Raw genomic sequence first — 21,661 nt, 5'->3', positions numbered from 1 at the left:
CTAATTAATTTTTCTCAAAAAAGCATAAAAAACTGCCCTTTTAAACTGCTTTAGAAGCAGTTTTGGATATTTCTGTTCTTAAAATCTGTTTTAACTACTTGAGGAGTATTTGGAAGGTTTTGGACAGTTTAAAGAGCATATTGAAGGTTCTGGAATGATTTAGAGGCATTTGAAAATTCGGAAAATTTAGACAATTTTGAAATTTTTTGGAAGCTTCTAGACTATAGTTGAAGAGCATTTAGAATCTTTTAGACTGTTCTAAAAGCTTTTGGAAGCTTTTAGACCGTTTTGAAAAGCTTCCGGCGGCTTTAGAAGCATTTTGGAGTTTCTGTAGTGTTTTTTTATTTATTTATTTATTTATTTACTACAAACTCTACAGATATAACTATCCAATTACAGAGTAGGCAAAACGAAAAACAAAGACAAAAAAAAAATACATTTGTTCTAACTACTGCCTATAACTAATTTAATTTAAATTAATTCATTTGTTTCTCTATTAAATGAGTTAAAGCCTAAACTAAATATATCAATATTATCCTGAATTTGGTTGTATACACATTACATTGGTAGGAGAATTGCAATAGTAATTAGTTCTAGTATTATCGACATAGAATGTTGATGGTTTTCTAGTTCTGTAAGTTGAAACACAAAAATTTAATTTAGCCAATAGTTCAGGATCACTTATAAGATTGTGTATTAGTTTATACAAGAAGACAATAGATGCGATTTTTCTACGATTTTCTAGAGGTTTGAGATTATGTGCTTTCATGACATCAATTTTGGGTATATGGATTTCAAACCTACCAGTTTCCTTATAATATTATCTTAAGAATCTATTTTGCACTCTTTCTATGGTGTATTTATGATTGTTATAATATGGACTCCATACAATTGAACAATATTCCAATATTGGTCTTACACATGAAACATATAACATACGGATACAATTGGTATTCACAAATAATTTACTGTTCCTAACTATAAAACCATACATTTTTAAAGATTTATTTGTTATCTCGTGTATGTGAGACCTAAATGTTTTGAAATCTTTTTAGATTACTTTAGGAGCATTGAAGGTTCTGGACCGCTTTTAAAGCATTTGAAATCTTGTAGAAGGTTCTAGAAAATGTTGGAACCTTTTAAACTGCTCTAAAAGCATACGGAAACTTTTAGACTGTCTTGAAATGATTTGAGAGCTTCTAGACTGAATGAAGAGCATTTGGAAGCTTTTAGACTGATCTAAAAGCTTTTGGAAGGCTTTCGACTGCTTTAGAAGCATTTTGGAGTTATTTCTGTAGTATTTTGAAATCTTTTTAGACTACTTTAGATTTAAAAGGTTTCTAGAGAGTTTAAAAAGCATTGAAGGTTTTTGGACTGCTTTTAAAGCATTTAAAAACGTCAGGACTGTTTCCAAAAACTACTTAGATGCACTTTTTACCGAAAAATTCAAAAAAAGTCAAAAAAGTTCAGGGAGGATTAAGGGTTTACAGTGGTGTAGAGCAAAAACTTCTATCTAAAAAATTGTGTACAGGGTGAGCAAAAATAATGACCCACTAACAATTTCGTGCACACCCTGTATTACACTGATTTTAATAAGGCATTTGAAACTTTGTAGACGGTTTTAGAAACTTTTGGAAGCTGCTAATCTGATCTAGAAGTATACGGAAGCTTCTAGACTGTCTTCAAATCGTTTGAGAGCTCTTGGAAGCTTTAAGACTGTTTTGTAAGCTTTTGCAAGACATTTTGGAGCTTATACAGTCTGTCCCAAATTTGATGCTCACCATTGGGATCTCAGTTATTATTGAAGTTAAACAAAAATGTTTAAATCAGAAAAGTTTTAAAGAATTATATGGCTAATTCAAATCTTTTTTGAAAAATATTCTATTATATTGTTTTCAAGATATTTTGAAAAAACTGAACAGTGATGATTTCTTACATGTCCATTATTTTGCAAACTGTTTATTGGACAGCCAGTAAACTTCGACATTGTTAGGACACCTTGTTCTGAAGAATAATTTGGTTGCCCCAAAAATGTTATATACCTTTATTTATTTTTGAGGTTAGGACACTAACTTTTGTTTTATTTATGGAAGCCATATCTAATTTTATTATCATCTAATAGGCCAAAAAATTACCATTTTATTGGTGTATCGCATGGTATAAAAATATTTATTTTAGTTTAACAGTTGTCCACTAAACGATTTGCACAATAATGGCCAAAGGAAAAATCATCATTTTTCAGTTTTGCTCGAAAACAAAAAATGCTGGGTTATTTTTCAAAAGAGATTTGAAATAGCCATGTAATTCTTTAAAACGTTTCTAATTTAAACATTTTTGTATCTTCGATAATAACTGAGATCCCAATGGTGTTGTTGGTGATGTTTTTACGTTTTTTTAGACTACTTTGAAGCATTTGGAAATTATTTGGTAAGTTTAAATTTGTAAATGAATACTTACCCATTTTCCAACAGATAATTGGTATATTTTTGTCTCTGAAGTTTTCATCAATATCTCAATATAGCTTGAAAAGCTTCAATTGTAACACAAAAAATAGCAGCAAATAAGCATAAAAAACTAAATTAAGCACAAAAAGAAGAAAAAAGCAAAAAAAACCTGCCAACTGACGTGTTTTTGCGTAAATCGTTCACATATTAGATGTCAAAAGTTTGCTGCTTTTATTATTTTCGAAAAGCAAAATTCCATGAAATCCGGACTCTATTTATGAGTTAAGAGGGTTACAAAAAACTAATATAATATCCACCACTCGGAAACCCACTCCATTCGTTTTACACCCATTAATTAATATGTATTCAAACATTGCAAGTTTGCTTATAACCATATGGGCTAATTGGACAAACAAAAACAATCGTTACATCAAAACTTCACGCACACTGATTTATGTACAATATCCTTACCGCTTAACTTCAAAGCTTCAATAAAACATTTGAAATGAGTACTATACTCATTTAATTACCGTTGTAGTGATGCTTCAAGCTCTTTTAGATAATCATTAGTAGTATTATTTATATCGTTTTAATGTGAATGTAGATACTACCAATATCAAAAATGTATTTTTGGCTAAATGATATTTAACAATTAAATGTTTCTACTACAACTACTTCTCTGAAACTGTTAGGAAAGCATAGTAAATATCCCTGAGGAAGAGGAAAATTTTGAGATCTAAATAAAGTAGGGTTTTTTTGTAGTAATACCTGAGGACAAGTTAGATATTACTTTGTTGCTTGCCAAGTCTACTCAATCGATCATTTGCATTCAATTTTGGTCATAATCTCGTACCTCATAGATTAGGCACCAGTAAATGGCTTTCTAGTGGTTTAGAATTAATTAAATAGCTTCTTAGTTTCTTCTGATTAAATATCATTCCATTTTTGAAATGACTACACTCTAAAAAGCTCCATTGCACTTTACATAGTTTAAGCAAATTGTACAGAAATAACTATTATTCACAAGGGAATAGCAAGTGGGATAATTTGCTTTGCATCCAGTATTCGTGTGCTCAATACTTTGAGCACTTGTTAAGAAATACAGGATAAGCAAATTGTTGCTACAGTGTTCAATTGGGTTTAAGGATTGGTTCACTCATTCGTGACACAAAATAAAAGTTTTCGTTACTGGTTACAGCTGAACATCTACTATATTAAACAAGTTTTCAACCTGAAAAAATTCTATGGAGAAGGAGTATCTATACAAAAAAAAAGGAAACTACTGAACTCAAAGCAGACACGAAACTTTTGTATCTGCTAAAGTTAACCTTGCAAACTTAATTTTCTAGGTCTAGAGGGGCTTCAATAATGCAACTGATACATACAGGAAGTCGTCTAGTAAAGTTCTATACTTCTGGATGTGGCAATTTACAAGTTGTTCCTTTGAGGTAAGTTTTGGTTACATTTTTACAGTATTCTGTCGACTTTAATATTATTTGAATTTTAAAGTTTACAGTGAAAATCTTTTAAATCGGCGCTTTTTTTAAGGAAATTTTTAGTTAGTATGTGCGTTAACTTAAGTAGGCAATTGCAATCAAATTAGGTAAAGAAACTACCTTGCTCATCTTAATGATAGTCAAATACAGGGTGGTCTTTTATACACCAAAGTTGATAGGGGTAGTTTATCTAAAATATTCTCAAATGCATGAATTTTTTTTTAATTCTACCACAAATTCTAGATATAGGATTTCATGTATAATGTCGTGTGTTGTTTCTACGATATTCACCATTTTATGTGAAACTTCACATTTCCAAAGCTCTCTCAAAATTTAAAACAGTTCTGGGTAATTTCAAGACAGGTGTAGTTGTAGAAAGTTTTCAGTAACATTTAGAGGTCTTATACACATTCAAAACTGACAATTTAAAACAAGCCTGGAAAGGTATCAATTACTTGTAGAAACCTCTAGCACTTTTCAAAAGGTTTTCAATAGTATTTAGAGGTCTATGGAACTTTCAAAATGGTCCTAGAGGCCTATGGCAATTTAAAACAGTTCTGGGACAGTTTAAGACAGTTGATGATATATTGAAGAAAGTTTTTCTTGAAAAAACAAGATTGCTCAAATGATGGATGATACTTGAACGTGAGATGATAAAAATAAATAAGCAGCAACATCAAAATAATTAAATAAACAGACATAATTGAAAAAGGTTTCAGGGCGTTATATCATAACGCCCTCAGGTTGTTATGAACACTATAACCTCTACCGTTTCCAAGGTATTATTTATTCATAATGTATAGGTGAAACATAAATCTCTTTGGCACATTGAAAACTGATGTCCTAGAAGCCTCTGATAATTTAAAACAATTCTGTGAAGGTCTAAAACACGTATAGAAGCCTCTGGCACTCCTTAGAAGGTTCTCAATAGCATTTAGAAGTCTATGGAACTTTTAAAATGATCCTAGAGGCCTCTGGAAATTTTTAACAGCTTTGGAATTTAAAGATATTTGGCACATTCAAAACGGTCTTAGAAGCCTCTAACATTTTAAAATAGATTGTCAATAGCATTATTTAGAGGTCTATGGAACTTTCAAAATGGTTCTGGAGGTTTCTGGTAATCTAAATCAATTCTTGGAACGTTTAAGTTTAAACTCTGCAAAAGGCATAATACATTGGTTGGTCATGTATTCAATATCAAAATGTATACCTATACTGATGAAAAAACCATTTTCCTAGTTCGTTTTTTAAAACTTTCATATTTATTTACATCGTTTAGACTTCCTACGTTATGTATTGTCGTTCCTTGATCCATAACATTTCTTGTCTTTTTTGTGTTGATGGAATATTTCAGGTGGAAAACGAAGTGAATGAAACTTTTTTACTCTTTTAAAATCCATTTTTAAAGTAAGTATTCATATTATTTTAATTGCATTGTATTTACAACATATTGTATGCATCTTAGTATGTTTTTGTAGCACTCTCATAATTCATTCATAGAGAAAATCGACATTTATGCACTGACACTGGGCAATACGAGGAACGATACCTTAATCAAACGATAACAAAAAGTAGTTTTTAAAAAATGCTCTACAACAATCAATGCCAGTATTGCCTTTAATTGTGGCATATTTTTCTTTGGCGTATTTTTTCTAAACTTAAAATAAATCTTCTACAAGTTAATGTCATGTAATAATTGACTGCAATTTGAACTATCATAAAAGACAAGAAAGTGTGGAAGCTAAAAAACAATTACCATCACTATAAACAGTTTTGATCTGTGACTTCCTCGCAGTGTTAAAGAGAATGAGCATCCCATACAAAATCCGCAAAGCGGCGTTTATAAATGCCACCGACGCGCGTTTCCATCAGCCTCTATAAAAGGACATAGCGCCAATGGATTCCAGTTTCACTCTTCAGGATTCTTTCCTGAACAGCAACAGGTCCAATCTGCCGAAGAAACTCAACAGCTGCCGCAGCCGAAACTTTGCGAGTTTTCAAAAGTTTTGCGTTCACGCGACCGACTCGCATTTGTTCCACATTTCACACGACAGTTTTAGCGGTAAGTTTTTTCGTTTTATTATTTGTACATAAGTTGATAACTTGAGGTTTATTAATTTTGTTAAATATTGTTTTTGGGAGTTACACTTGACTAAATGGATTCGTTCATTTGATGAAATTCTCGTTAGAATTTTAAAAAATTCTTCTTAAAGTTTTCACTTTGTGTTGCATAAAAATGTATGTTGTCCAAATTATTTTTAATAGATAACTTATGGTAATAAGTAAAGAAAAAAAAATATGTTGCATATAAAAAATACAAAAAATGTGGTAGTTCTTTTCAATGAGCAAGTTTGTAAGTAGTCATGCATTAAAATAACTGCATTGATTTATTTTGCGAAAATATAAGCCTTTTATTAATTATTATTTTCTTTTATTCATGATTATTGTTTTTTACAAGAAAAGGTTTAATATCCAAATAAAGCTTTTTGTTAAATTTTAAAACGTTTCAGTAATTAATTATTGAGATCATCATTTTTTAGAGATAGTTCTTTATACTTTAATCAAGTTGCAGTGTTTTTTCAAAATCGTCAGAATCTAGTGTCAAAATCGACAAATGCTTTGCTTATTGTAAATAGATCGCCCTGTATTTATTTGCTCAATCAGAAGAGCTTTTTTTTCTGATTTCAAATACATACGTAGATTACTTTTCAAAAATATAAATCATAGTTGAATGAATACTAAAACAATTGAATTATTTTTCTAATTTCAGCATTTAGAGGGTGAACTGGTTTTACAGAATTGCAGGTTCAAAATTGCATAATTAGTCACGTGACGAGTCTCTTTCAGCTTTCACAACTGTCTAAATTTGATTTAGCAAAATTTCTTGTTTACACTGTTTTTTATAGTCACGTGACTGATTTTGCCAGGTGTCAACTAGCCTTTACACTGTTTCCAGCTCATAATTGCATTGCATCAACGTCACGTGACCAGGCTCCTGCAATTTCAGCTTTCACACTGTCTAAGTTTAATTTACCAAGTTTTTAAATTTTAAACAACATTTTAAAAGTCACGTGAGTGATTTTGGCAGGTGTCAACCGGCTTTTACGGTGTTGCAAGCACAGAAATGCATTATCAACGTCTGGTGACGTGTATTTTGCAATTTTAGGGTTTACATTTCGCTGGTTCTCCGGAATAATGACAGATTCTCAAAAATGGCCATTTTGTATTAAAGATCAAGTTTCAACCAGAATTCTTCTACATCAGCAAAAATTTAATAAAGTAAATTAAAGCAAAGATATGTTTATAAAGGCTTTGCATATGGGGTCAACCCTAATGCTATTCCAAAAAAGTTTCTACTGATAAATTACTTTTCTAGAAATTTTGCTTTTTGTAAATAATAAAAGCAACCAACCTTTGACATCTAATGTGAACGATTTATGCAAAAACACGTCATTTGACAGATTTTGTTGATGCTTTTTTTGCTTTTTTCTTCTTTTTGTGCTTATTTTAGTTTTTTGTGCTTATTTACTGCTATTTTTGTATGGTTTAACTAGATTTTGACAAAACAAGCTTTTCAAGTTTTTAAAAATAAACTAAACTAATAACTGCTTAGACAAAAAATTGCTATATTGAGATATTGAAAGCTTCTGAACGACAAAATCATGTTCCAAAATGTACGAGTATAGGTATCAATTTACAAATTTAAACTGAACAAAAAATTTCCAAATGCTCCTGAAGTCTGAAGTAGTCTAAAAAAATGTAAAAACATTCCAAAACACTATAGAACCTCTAAAATGCTTTGAAAAGCTTACAAAGCAGCCTAGAAGCTTCTAAAAGCTTCCAAATGCTTTTCAATTTATCTAGAAGCTCTCAAAAGCTTCCGTATGCTTCTAAAGCAGTTTAACAGCTTTCAAAAGTTTCTAAAACCGTCTACAAGGTTTGAAATGCCTTAAAGGCAGTTCAGAACCTTCAAGGCTCTTTAAACTGTTCAAACACCTTCCAAAAGCTCCTAAAGTAGTCTAGAATAGTTTTAAAACACTACAGAATTCCAAAATGCTTCTCAAGCAGTCTAAAGCCTTCCAAAATAGTCTAGAAGCTTCCAAAAGCTTTTAGAACACTCCTAAAGGCTTCCAAATAATCAACTAGTATAGAAGCTCTCAAAAAATGTCAAGGCAGTCTAAAAGCTTCCGTATGTTTCTAGAACAGTATGCTTCTAGTCTAGAAGCTTTCAAAATCATTTAGAACAATTTAAAATATTCAAAATGCTTTTTAACTAGTCTAGAAGCTCTCAGAAGATATTGAAGCAGTTTAGAAGCTTCCAAAAAATTTTGTGAACCGTGTAAGAGATTCCAAATGCCTCTAAAGCATGCCAGAACCTTCAATATACTGTTTAAACAGTCCAAAAACCTTCCATATTCTCTGAAGTAGTTAAAAAAAAATTTGAAGTTTTCAAAACATTCTAAAATCTTCCGTGCTTCTAAAGCTATTTGAAAAAACAAATTTGCATCTCTGAAAGTTTTGTGCTTTTATAAAAGCTTTTTTCCAGCTTTTTATGCTTTTTAATCCTCTATTAATGTCACATGACATGTTTTTTACAATTTTAACTTTTTTAGCTGTCTAAATTTTATTCAGCGTCAGGAATATAGGAAAAAAAATAAAAATAAGTTTTTTACCCTATATTTTTTCGAAAAATAACCAATATATCAGCAAAAGTCAGAGAAAGAAGATTGAACATATAAAATACAGGATGTTTCATTTAAAAAAATATTGTATGTGTCAAAAATTTGACAACTGATTGACAATATGCCAATTCTGAAATCAGATTCAGGCGATTAAGGAAAAATAAGTTGGTTAAACTAAGTTGTGAGAAAAATATGAAAAATAATAGAGAAATATTAACTTTATTTCTTTTTGCAGCTTAATGATAAGTACTAACGATTACAGGACGATTTGAACTTTTAATTTTGTACACACTACATCAATAGGTAATCTGGAAATGCAAATCCAAACATATTTGAGTAAGTGTGCATAAATTATTCGAATATTCAAAGCACTTACAATTTACAAAATGAATCTGTTGTAATACGCACTAAGTTGGCAAAGGTATCATTACCAACTAACCGGAACAGTTGATATTTTGCATAATTGTTTATCTCCACTGAAATCTCCATGATGATGGTGACTGTGCTTGATTAGTTGGCACAATTTTGACTAAAATAAGACTAAAATAGGTTGCTTCCAAGCTAAATAAAAGGAGTGATTATTGGTTTTTTTATCTTGATCTTTATGAAAAGTACTCTCAAACAGAATCCAAAGGTGCAAATTACAAATATACACTTTGCAACAAAGTGTAGGTAATTAAACTCCTCCCATTAGAATGTTTCAATTGTTACTTACTTACGGCCAGTTTTTTAAACTGCAGGTAAATTTTATTATATTTTTTTTTCTTACTGGCAAATTTGAACCATAATAAAGCTTTTTGCCAAGTTAGCACCTATTTCAGGTTAAACTGGAAGTTATCGAATTTGACGACTACCTAATTTTTCAGATTTGTCTTATTTGTACTTATTCCATAAGTGATGCGCTTTCCGGAGGACCACCTTTTATAATTAAACTTTTTAAAGGTGAATTTTACAACAATTTACAGATGTGTGAAGATTCTCTTTCAAAAAATAAAATGTCATTTTGTCTAAACTATTCTCAGTTCTTATGGCAAAATCCATCAAGGTAGTGAATCAAATTTGAACCATAACATTCGTTGTTTTTACGGTAAGTAAAGCTTTTTGGGATCCAGAAAAATGAAATATTTAAACCTTCTAAATTCGATTTTTACAAAAATCCACGGATATATCAAAAACATGAAAATCCTTTTGGAAACAAAAAAAAATGTAATTTTTGTTCATTTTTACTTAATTTTCAGAAGTTACAAAAATGTATACAGGGTTATTCACTGTGAATTACCCATTCCTTATCATCTACTATTATTGAACATAAAAAAAGTGTATAGTTTCAACTGATTTTTTTACGGTTCTAATGACAGTTATTCGCACTCTACAGGGTCATGGTTTTTATAGCAACATTTTGTATATTATAACATTTCTGAAAAAATCTGTGCCAAACTAAACCCTAAATATGAAAAAAGTATGTTTAATAATTGAAATTTGATTAGTTTATTAATATGTTTTATAGAAAGAAAGAAAAATATGTATGTATTGTCTCGAAAATGTTAATAACTATGTAATTGCAGTAACGGTTAAAACTCCATAACTGTTGTAGATAAAAATAACATTTTATATATTTCTGATATCAGAAGAAAATGAGCTTTTCAGAGATGTAGTACTATACTAAGGTGTTATATTTCAAAAAGTATTTATTTTTGTTGTTTTACCGTGTAAACTGCGAGCTAAAATTGAAAGGATTATAAGAAATTTATTTCTTTTGCATTATATTAATTACGAATTCTATATTTTACTTTTTTTATACTCTCAGAAAAAAGTGGGTATAAAAAAACAACCACATTTTTCATTTTTTTTATGTCGTTAGAGCATTTGAGCTTTTTTCAACACCCACCATGCATTATTGTTGTAGTCTTAAAATAGCCAAAATGAATGAAAATAATTGCTTTGTTTCCCGGAAGCTGTAAAAGCCAATTTTGTCGGAATTTTCTTAAAACTTCAACTTCCGTTCACACCTTTTTAAGTTTTTAAAACCCAAATTGATTAATCTAATCTGCAGTTGTCTTGTCTTATAACAGCCCAATCATTTTAGTCAGTTTACTCCTTAATATCTCCTTTTATAATTATCTGTTTTTTGTTTCTTAATCAAACCTGTCTAATCGCTAGTAAGAATGTGGTTTTTCCAACTACTTTGTAAAAAAAACTCTGTCCATATTTCCTTATCTCTGCAAACCATTACTTAACATTATTAATAATTTATAATAATTTTAAGGTTCACAAAGGTTTTATTCTAAGTAGCTATCTCTCTCTCTAGTCGTTAGCTTCATGTTTGAAGCGTCGTGATCCTATGGTCTCATTTTGTGTTTTTAGCAGTTTCCTTCCATTCCTCTCTATCTGACGTGCTTCTAATGCTGTCTTGGAAAGATTTTCCTGTAAACTGCTTCACCTGGTCCAGCCATCGTTTTGGAGAACATCCTCTAGGTCGTGTTCCCTCTACATTCTCTTGGACCATAAGTTTTTCGAGATTGTCACCTTTCCTCCTGCTGAGATGTCCAAAATACTCGAGAATCAGTTGTTTGATTTTAGTTGACAATCTGACTTGGATGTTAAGTTTTTCGAGTATGGATACGTTAGTTCTGCGGTCTGTCCAGGGAATCCTCAGTAGTCTTCTCCAGATCCACATCTCAAACGCATCCAACTTGGCGATGTCTGTGGCTTTTAAGGTCCAGGATTCTGCTGCGTATAGTGCAATTGGAAAAACGAGGGTGTTTACTAATTTGCATTTTGTTGTGGTTGTTATATGCCGATCTTTCCAAATTTTGTTGAGTTTGGTCATGACCGTTTTGGCAAGAGCTATCCTTCTTCTGATTTCTTGACTTGCATTTCTTCCATGCTGTGCGATCTATTAACATAAGTTTCGTTTTCTGACGGTTCAGTTGTAGACCGAACTCCAAGCTCACTCTCTCTACTCGCTCAATAAGACTCGACATTTCCTGCTAAGTAGTTATAATTTGTATCAAAAGCAATGCGTTTCTAATATTTTTCCAAATTTACGTGGCCGTTTGAGTAATTCAATATCACATTTTTATTCTAAATATCCTAACAAAAACGGCAAAATTATAATTTAATCTTGACAGAAAAATCAGGATCACATTGTATCACTCAGTTCATCGCGCTCAGGTTTAATTGTGACATTTCAACTTTCCCCTCCACTTTAACACGGTTTTAATCGAATTATCGCAAATTGCCGACTAAGTACCTAATAAATTTAATTTTAGAAGCTTACAATAGGGTATTATAGCTGTGCTTAATTTCAAAGAAAACGGCACGAAAAGCCGGGGCAAATTCCCGTTTTAGGTCTGTTTGTTTATTTATGATTTTAGTTAAAGTGATTGGAATGTTGGACAATTGTAATGCAATATCATTTCAGGTTTACTTTCCTAAGAAAACCTAATAGATAATCCAATTTTCAAACTTGGAGTTTTAAGAAGTTTTTAGTTAAACTGTGTAAGCATCCATTAAAAAAGTTTTAAAAATTAAGTGTGTTCAAAATTAATCACTTTCGCCATTAAAATTTTAATCCATTCCAGATGTTGGTTTAAACCTACAACACTGTCTAAACTAACTTTGAACTTAGTTAATGAATTACTAATATCATTATACCTGAACTAACAGCGATCAGTTAATTATTCATTCGGAAACTGCAACAACTTTTTTGCAAGTATCAAAAAATCAACAAATTTCAATTATCAGAAAGTTACTTGATTTGCCTAGTGAGTGCATATGCAGTTTAAATTCTGAACTAATTAGTAATTACCAACAACCGTACACAGAAAATGTAAAATCAACAAAATTGGTTGAATTTACAGGTTTTTCATCCACACATGGCTAATGTTTTCACGAACAGATAAATATTTCAAAGCGATCATAAACATACACAGAAATGCTTGTTAAATTTGAATGTGAAAAGGTTTAATAACAAAAGAGCACATTTATTTTTTAGACTTAATATGGCAAAGTGAATAATGATCATCCTAATCGTGAAAGCGATTTGGATTTTTGTTTCTGACGGTAGACTTTTGATTTGGGTTTTTGTAAACACTCCCACGTATTTTAGCAAACCACAGCGTCAATGAGGAAACGAAAAGGGTAGACTTTTAATGAATCGTAATTATTCGCTTTGCTATCTCTGATATTTGAAGGAAGTTTAATAAATTTGAAATAAATGCACCGTGTAGGGGGTGCGGAATATACGATTGCGCAACGAGAAATTTAGCTGCATAAAGGATCTGGTGAAAACATTTGTAGGAGTAGTAAACAAGCTGGAAGATGGGGGTTTTAAGATAAACCAGGTGCAGTTATAATCAGTTTAGAAATTTGATAAGTAAGGAGGACTAACAACCATTTACAAAAGTTATTATTCATAGCTAAGATGTGCTAAGTACAGGGAAGCCAACTATAATGCTGCATTTATAGTGCTGTATTTAGGAAACCAAAATGGACACCTGTTGAACTAACAAATTTAAAAAGTGCCTTTATAGTAATATGCCCATAGGGGCATCTGAAATATTTTTGTGACTTCAACGTTGAAAATGGCAACAATTGTTTGAAATCAATGGCAACAATTTATGTTGCATGTCAATGATATTGTTAGTTTTGTAAATAAATGTAAAATTTATATTATTTATGTTTCACCTATACGTTATCAATACATAATACCTTGGAAACGATGTAGGTTATAGAGTTCATAACGCCCGCTTATAACGCCCTAAAACCTTTTTTAATATTAGCAATGGCATTTTTATTCTTTCATGCCATAAAAACTACCTTAGGATGCTCTTGACTTTCGAGGTAATAAACTTTCGTTAGCTTTTCAAAGTCGAAAAATTTCGTCCAACTTTTGCCATTTTCACTGACTGACAGGACTATCAAAGTCACATCATTCAGGCAAAATAAACACTAAACAACTTACCGGTAAAGGTATACCTTACTTTTCAATGCCAGAAACAGTAAATAATTGCTGGATTAGGTGACACATTGTACGTTAGGGAGAGTATAATAAAGGAGGTCTATTCTTGAAAGCAGGGAACGGAATTGTCAAGAGAAGTTTTGATAGAATGTGACAGAAGAAGCTGACAATGGTGGATTCCTGTCACATTCTACAGGCCTTTCTCTTGATAATTCCTTTCCCTCGTTTCAAGAATACGAGGGCCAAAACCTGGCCCTCGGGCGTTATGTTCCCTCTAACGCCCTTGGTACATAAATAGCTGAAAAGACTGTCAAGATTTAAATGTTTTTGCCTAATTTTTTTCATTTTTGAGATATTCACTATTTGGAGGACTATTTGGCAGTAAAACCATAAAACTGCCTTTATGATTCTAATTTGCTTGAATCAAGCTACTATCTTAATGGGTTTTGCCATAAGATCTAAAAATAGTTTGAAGCAAAAATGGACCAAATTGACATTTTATTTGTTACTAAACAAATTAAGAAACTATGTACTTTTTCAAAGACAATTTTCACGTTTGTGACACATCTGCAGATTGTGGTAAAAGTAACGTTTAGAAGATTTAAATATTTTGTTTCTTCCAGGTCCCACAAAGCTTTAATTACAGCAATAACAAAAAATATCATTATGGTCAAACTTGCTTGAAATAAGCCACTATCTTAAGTAAAAGAAGATGTAAAAATGGATCCAAATAACATCTTATTTGATACTAAACTAAATTTTCAAAGATAATTTTTACCTTTTTGACATAAGTGCAGATGTGGAAAAAGTCATGTTTAAAAGGTTTAAATGTTTAATTTCTGCCAGGTCCCAAGAAGCTTTAATTACAGTAAAAATAACAAATATCATTATGGTCAAATATGCCTGTAATAAGCCTCTTAATAAGTTTTGTCATAAGAACTGAAAGTAGTTTGACGCAAAAATAGGACTCCAAAATAAATGAAACAACTATGCAATATTTCAAAAAAGGTTATTTAGAAAGTTCAAATATTAAAAGTTAAAAACCCCCACTACACAACAGTACGTTTTTCTAACTTGAAACACTCTAAGTAACAAAGCTTTTTAGCTTTGTAACAAATTTAGTAGTAAAAAGGCACAAATCAGTGAATTTACCTATAGTATAGAGAGTAGAAATCATTATATGGATACTATTCAGAAAGATTATGAATTATTAATTTTAAAATCAAAATATAAAAATACAACAAAAACAAGTATAAATGGTTGTTAAGATTTAAACACTAAATTCTCTTGGTTGGTGAAACTGTTTTTATTGATAGCTTTGACTTAAATTTTGATAGGTGTACAATGAAATCACATTGTGCTTCAAGAAGTTTCAAACTTTTATAAAATAAATGTGTTCAATTACTTTAATTTAATACTTTTACTATAAAACCTGCTTAAGATAACTTTACAAACAGTTTGACAGCTTCAAACTTATGTCACTTGCGTCTGTCACTACTTAGAAAGTATATAGTGTAAAATTCTAAAAACTATAATTATTAATTATGTTGTATAGTTTTATGATTCTGTGCATTGACTGATAAAAACCTAAACTTATACTACGGACTTAGTGCATCAATGTTTGTACTAAAAAGAACAAATAAATGGTTGTTTGTAAAGGAAAGTCCAAGACAAATCTCTAGGTCAAACATATAACACCTACAAAACCTGATATCGCAAAAACACTAAATTTTCTCAATCAGGATAACTTCTTGTCTATCAAAGGAAGTAACTTGAAACTTTCAGTCTTAACTGGCATATTGGAATTCCGCACTCCTTTTGAAACGTGTTTCACAATCTTTTAAACTGTTCTTGTATTAAAAAAAAAAAACTGTTCATACATTTTTTATAGCTTCATTGCTATTTTAAGTGGTTAATGAGGTAGGGTAAACCTAAATAAAAAATGCTGGCAAATTTGTATTAAAGGAAAGTAGCGACTAACTGACTTTCGTAAAGCAAACATAATTTGCACATGCAAATTTCGAGTCATCATATTATAATTCTCAAAATCCCTGTTAATAACCGGGGCAGGTGGTTGAAGTGAGGTTATGAATTTTTATTGCCAGTTAAGCCTTAAAAAGGATTAAATTTTCAACGCCTCCGTAAATAAATAAAACATCAAATATGTTTTTTAAAAACCTTAGAGCATAGTAAAATTTAAATATTTGTGAAGAGCAATTTGACGAGCATATTTTGTGGTTATGAGACGAACCATCTTTTCCGAAACTTATCGCGTTTGACTCAAATTCCAAACGCTTTATTTACAAAAATCTGTTCAGTCGTGCATGCATATCAAGCAAGGCAAAAGACAATATACATATATTAAATATCAGACAATTCCAATATATATCAGCTGAAAACGCGGACTGCCGAGAAAGAAACGTGATTGATGTTGTATGTGTGTTATTGGAAAAGAAGGAAGAAGTTTGTACATTTTTGGTTGTGAAGGATTTCAGCTTTTATTTGTAAACATCCGCAGTATTAAAGAAATGTCTTAAATTTAGATTATGGAACCAAAATGTAAACGTTTTCAGAATTGTGTTTGGGTGTGATTCTGCTTAAATTTTAGTTAAAATGGTGGTAGATTTTGATAAAGCCTTAATACCATAAAAGGCAAATGCTTTGAAGTGTTATTTTAATTGGGTTACATTCAACTATATTTTTGTTTTCAAAATAATATTTAATTAACAATGTAGTACATACAAAATTTATGATGCATGATCATCTTCATTATATTACCTAACAGCATACATAACAGCTACCTAACTTAGAACCAAACACATAAATACTCTCTAGGTATTATTTCACATTAAACTGAAAGTATCCGGTGAAATAATAGTGTATTACGTAACTAGTGCTGTAAGAAGCATTTTGGAACGAAGCAGTAAGAAGCACTCATGGAATTACAACTAACTTTTTCCATATCGTGCGTAAAATGCCTTAGAGCACGTGTGACCTACTATACTTTACCTACGACCAAATGGAAAGTCCTGTTTTCGCAATTCAGATAATTCAGAGTAACTTTTCATTAAAAAAGTATATTTTCAACGTATTGACATCATATTTGTATTAATCATGGTATTATGCCACTAAAGAAAAAATAATAACATAATAAAATTCACAAATCATGTTACTTATATAATTATTAGTGTTGTTCTTAAAATAATTAGTTATGATGATATTACAGTTATTAAGAAGAAAGGAAAAACTTTCAGTAATATTACTTGATGTGTTTGCTGTTGCAGATAATATTCTAGACGGAAGTTTTTTTACAACTTCAGGTTCATTACGTAACGGAAAACTATGCGTAAATAGCTATTTACACTGAGGTCGTAGGTAAACCTTAAAAAATATCTCACAACTGTGAATTTAGTTTACAAACGACGTAAACATTACAGTTGTGCATAACATAATAGTCAGCATAATAGTCTTCCTAGTTAAGTTGTCCAAAAGTTTAGTCTTTTGGATTGCCGCTACCGTGGATCTTCTAAGACATGATCTGCAAATGGTTATTAAATATAATTTGTGTGTTCTTTTGCATTTGTGTTCTTCTGCTATTTATTCTAAAACAACTCGAATTTCAACCGGTCGACTAAATTTAAATTAAAATAAAGCCCAAAAATACCACGACAGTTTTAAAGTAATTTATAACTTTACCCAACTAATGGATTTAAACGTTGTTTATAGGGATTTACGTAAACTTGTATTTTCAACTGGTCGTTTCTCTCCTATTAAAAAAGTTTTAACGTTAGTAATAGTTTAATCTTTATGAGTGCCCGTTCGGTGTGCTTTATGATTCCTAAACCAAAAGATGTTTCCCTAGACAGCTAAGAACATTGATACTATGATAGAACTTCTAGTTATTAAGGATCATTTCAACCAAAAAAATACTTAAATAACTGTTTTAGCAAAAATATTGCAATTACATATTAGGTAAACTTTACTCGAAAAAATGCCTTTCTTCGACTGCTTAATAATATTCACATTACTCACTAGTTTTGAATAGATAATAAAATCTGTGAATAATGGGTCATTACTCACGAGTTTAGTCCATCCGCGAGCACCACCGATACATACTCAATGATTTGTGTCGCAAACTTTATCTTCGTGAGTAATAGCTATCATTACATACTCTAAATCTGACAATGATTTTCGACATAGATGTTTCCAGAATACGATTTAACGTCAAGACAGAAACATTTTTAGAGGCAAGGCAAAGAAAAACGAAACTTGTGAGTTTACACGTTACAAAGTTTATGGTCTAAGAAAGGCAATTTCAAAAACAATAAAGTTTGCTAGCCCGAGGTCTTTTAAATTACAGAAGATACTTAATTACTTTGGACTACATAATTTAAAACCACTTTGAAACATGAATTTTGTATATATTTTACTCCTCTACGAAAAACTATAAATACAGTTGATCTAATTTGAAAAGCTTGCTTAAAAATAACTCACCAGATTGAAAAATTCGATTTTATTTTATAATATTCGGAAAATATTTTAGATTTCCAATATCAGTTTCAGTTCCAGTTCGACAATGTTACTTAAATTCGAACTTTAATATCGAATTGCTTAGCGGAAAAATTTGATTAACGTGAAATTGAATGTCACTAATGTCTTCTAGCGTTTTAGATTTCTACTTTTAGTTTCAGTCAGTATCGTAAGTATAGAATGTTCAATCACAAATACTGACATTTCTCCTTGACGTTTATTAAAGGAATGCAATTTACAAAATAAAATGTGAGTAATGTGCTTTTCTATTCACGAACCAAACCTGTGCATCATACTCTTAATTAATACACAACGCTGTTATGTAAGGAAATGTATTATTAAGCTTATCTTAATGGTATTTGTATTAAAGAATATATCACGGACATTTATGACCCTTAAAAGTGCACTAAAATGATATTAATTCAAATAAAATGGTTCGAGTGATATTCTATCGCTGAATTGTCGTTGCATGTAATTACGATTGATTTTCAATTAACCGGACTTAAGTTTGAGCAAATTTTATGTTAAAAACGACGAACTTAATTGAACGGAAACAACCTAAAATAACTATCTAGTTAATTAGTCAATGTTCTGAAATCAATAACATTGTAGGAAGATTATGGTTGTCAAATTTAAGATCTAAAGTGCCTCTTTATTAAAGCTAACAAGTAAACCCTTTTGAACAAAAGAGATAACGAAGGGCTTAATTCAAAAAACATTAATGACATTTTCACTAGCAAGTTTTAATTTCTATACATTTCTGCTGCAAATTGATTTTTTTTAAATGACACAACCGCAACATGACAATGAGGTTTTAATTGAAATCCTTCCAGTTTTCCTAAATTGAGCAACGTTTTTGTCTTTTTTAACAGACTTTTGTAGCAATAAATTATCGCTTTCTGCAAGTTATTCTGTCGGAACTAAAATTTGTCCACATTGTACATTCCAAGCACAGAAATCGATCGGACTTACGGTATATTGGATAAACTGTGGAAAAGAAGGTGTTTTGCAACCTAAAAATTAAAATCTCATGTTTTACGTGTAGTTGTTAACAGAAGACCCATTTATTGTTTATTTTCTTTTAAGCCAATACAAACTTGTTTGATTTGTAAAGTATATTATAATGATTGTTATAAGTCAATTCTGCGAAAGTCATGCTAAGGATCAAATCCTTTGTTATTAAGGTAAGAAGTGTGATTTCTATGTACAGGGTGTCCCAATAAGCCGTGCACGCGGCTGTTCATCAATTACTCTGTACAAATTTAAGCCATAGAAACAACAGCAAAGCTGAAAAGTATTTGAAAAAAAAATAGTTATTTTTGTTTGTTGTGTTCACGGGGTATCGCTTTATTTGGTGGTGTCATTGGTTAAAAAAGTGAAGAAAGTCATTAGCAGCCAGATTAGTTTAATGTTGCCAATACAATAATAAAAGAAGCATTTGCTTGTCGTCAAGTATCTTATATAAGAAGAACCTATTCCGACGAAAATGATGGCAAATTTAGCTGAACAAGTGACGTGCATAAATGAAAGTGCTGTGTTGGTTTATTTCAATGAAAGAAGCCAGATTTTGAAGCCTTCTACGTTATGGTCAGTCTACTCAATGTTGAAATCGACAATAATGGTTTATAGAGACATCAACATCAGTAAGTTCCCGAAAGTGATAGCATTTCTAAAACGACGTTCTGAAGGATATATTCCAGTATCTTTACGAGGGAGGAAATCCAGAGATTTTTTGCAACTGCTCCAGATGAAAGCTATTTGCTCCATAAGGTTGTTATAAGCTTCGGGATTGCAGGAGCTTGCAGAAGAGAGGAGTTGACGATTTACTGTTTGGGATGTTACCATTATGGACTTATCTATTTTGGTACAACTGCATCAAACAAAAAGGAAGATTCCAAGAATATTCACTATTGTAGACTGCAATAACGGAGACAATTTGAATTTCTTGACAATGACGAAGAAATATATAGCACTGAAACCAAAATCTGCGCTTTTTCTTATCACATAAGAAAGGAAAATGCTGTATGCAACCCGTTGGGAAAAATACTATGGGTAAGCTACCCAGTGTAGCAGCAAAGTGTATGAAGTTGGCAAATCCGGAGGGCTATACCGGACATTGCTTTCGGCGTTCGTCCGCAACTTTATTAGCAGATTCAGGCTGCTCCTTTTGGCTGTAAAGCATCATGGAAATTGGCGCTCCTCGAGTGTAGCTGAAGGTTCAATTGAAGAGTCGGTGCAGAATAAAATTAAGATAGCCAGAAGAATTGTAAGTTCCACTTCCACGGATGCTTCTGGCGCCACAAAAGGGGTTGCAGTCATTCAGGAAAGCGGATCGATTGAGAAAAGCTTTCCCGGTGTAAAGGTTTCCAACTGTAATAGTTATACTTTTGGCATAACAATAAGTAGTAAAGGTTTCGTCGTTATTGGGTTATTTGTAATAATATTAAAATTTGATTTAAAATAAAAACTCGGCTGAGCGTTTTTTTTTAATTTTAAGCCCATAGGCGTAAAAGTGCTATTTTACGCCCGGAAGTACAAACACATAATTGTGGACATGGACATGACAAAGTAATAATAATTTTAAATACACAGTTTTAAGAAATATATGCACTATAGCCATAGTCTTCTTCTGCACTAAAGCAAATTCATCCAAGTTTGTAAAGCAGGTTTGCATAAGATAATGAGAACAAGTAGATAGGATTGTTGAAGTTATTTTTGTTCATTAAACTTTCAGTTTACAAAGGACCAAGTTTGGTGGTAATAAAGTAAGTTTGTAATACGTAGAATACATTTTGCGTACATGCTGTAAGCACGACAGTTCTTTGATAAAAGATCAAAAGATATTAAGAGTTTAACTTAACTTTTGTTGCGTCTATTTCAACCTAATTTACATGTAAAGCTGATACGACAGTACGTGGTAATCAAGAAGTAATCTGTGGTGTTTTCTGTTCAGTCTGGAAAATTTATAAAATTTGTATTGACACTTGAACATGAATTAGGTTTTAAAGGAATATGTCTAGTAGGCAAAATTGAGCTAAAGTTTTGCTATGCAATACAGAACTTGAAAGCGAAATGTCTCCTAACACCCGCAGCCTAATAAACATCGTGCATACTATAGAGTGCTAATCGCAAGGTCTTGTTTAATTAAATGGGTAATTATGCTCTAAGATCTTGCATATGCTAACTATTCTCTCATTGTATTAATTTAATTGTTCTAGCTGTCATGTAAGAAACCTGTTCTACCGCAAAATTTCTCACATCATTTAATTAATTAAATGCAAACGAAAAAAATGCGGCCACTCGAAATTCAATCACACGGTGCTTGGTTCCCTTTCATTTAAAAGCGGAAAAGCTGGAAATTTAATTAAATGGTTTTTGTGCCGTTTATCTCTAACCACTCTTAACCCTAATCACACATTAACTTGCTTTGTTTCATGAGAAAAAAAAGCTGTTCATTTTTTTTATTATGTCTTGTATTTCACATGTTTATTTTAAAGTTTGGTTTACGTATGTATATTTCCTATTACATTCTTTCATCTTTTCTGT

General features: G+C 31.2%; 1 protein-coding gene and 1 long non-coding RNA gene across 3 annotated transcripts in view; one reads left to right on the top strand and one right to left on the bottom strand.

Moving 5' to 3' along the window:
- Positions 1 to 21,661, bottom strand: part of LOC145725706 (uncharacterized) — an 81,677-nt gene that overhangs the window by 42,679 nt on the left and 17,337 nt on the right. The gene's annotated exons all lie outside the window — the stretch shown is intronic.
- LOC145725705 (uncharacterized) overlaps positions 5,840 to 21,661 on the top strand; it is a 37,865-nt gene continuing 22,043 nt past the window's right edge. Inside the window, exon 1 of one of the 2 annotated variants that reach the window (XM_081974560.1) lies at positions 5,840 to 6,002. The gene's annotated coding sequence lies outside the window, so the exon portion shown is untranslated. The remainder of the gene's footprint in view (positions 6,003 to 21,661) is intronic. The other variant, XM_081974561.1, reaches the window with a different exon arrangement.

The sequence above is a fragment of the Ips typographus genome, linkage group LG2, assembly GCF_016097725.1.
Source record: "Ips typographus isolate SLU linkage group LG2, UJ_Ityp_2.0, whole genome shotgun sequence".
In the NCBI taxonomy this organism is placed as follows: domain Eukaryota; kingdom Metazoa; phylum Arthropoda; class Insecta; order Coleoptera; family Curculionidae; genus Ips; species Ips typographus.
Note: the sequence above shows the minus strand (reverse complement) of the source record. Positions and strands in the feature narration are given on the sequence as shown.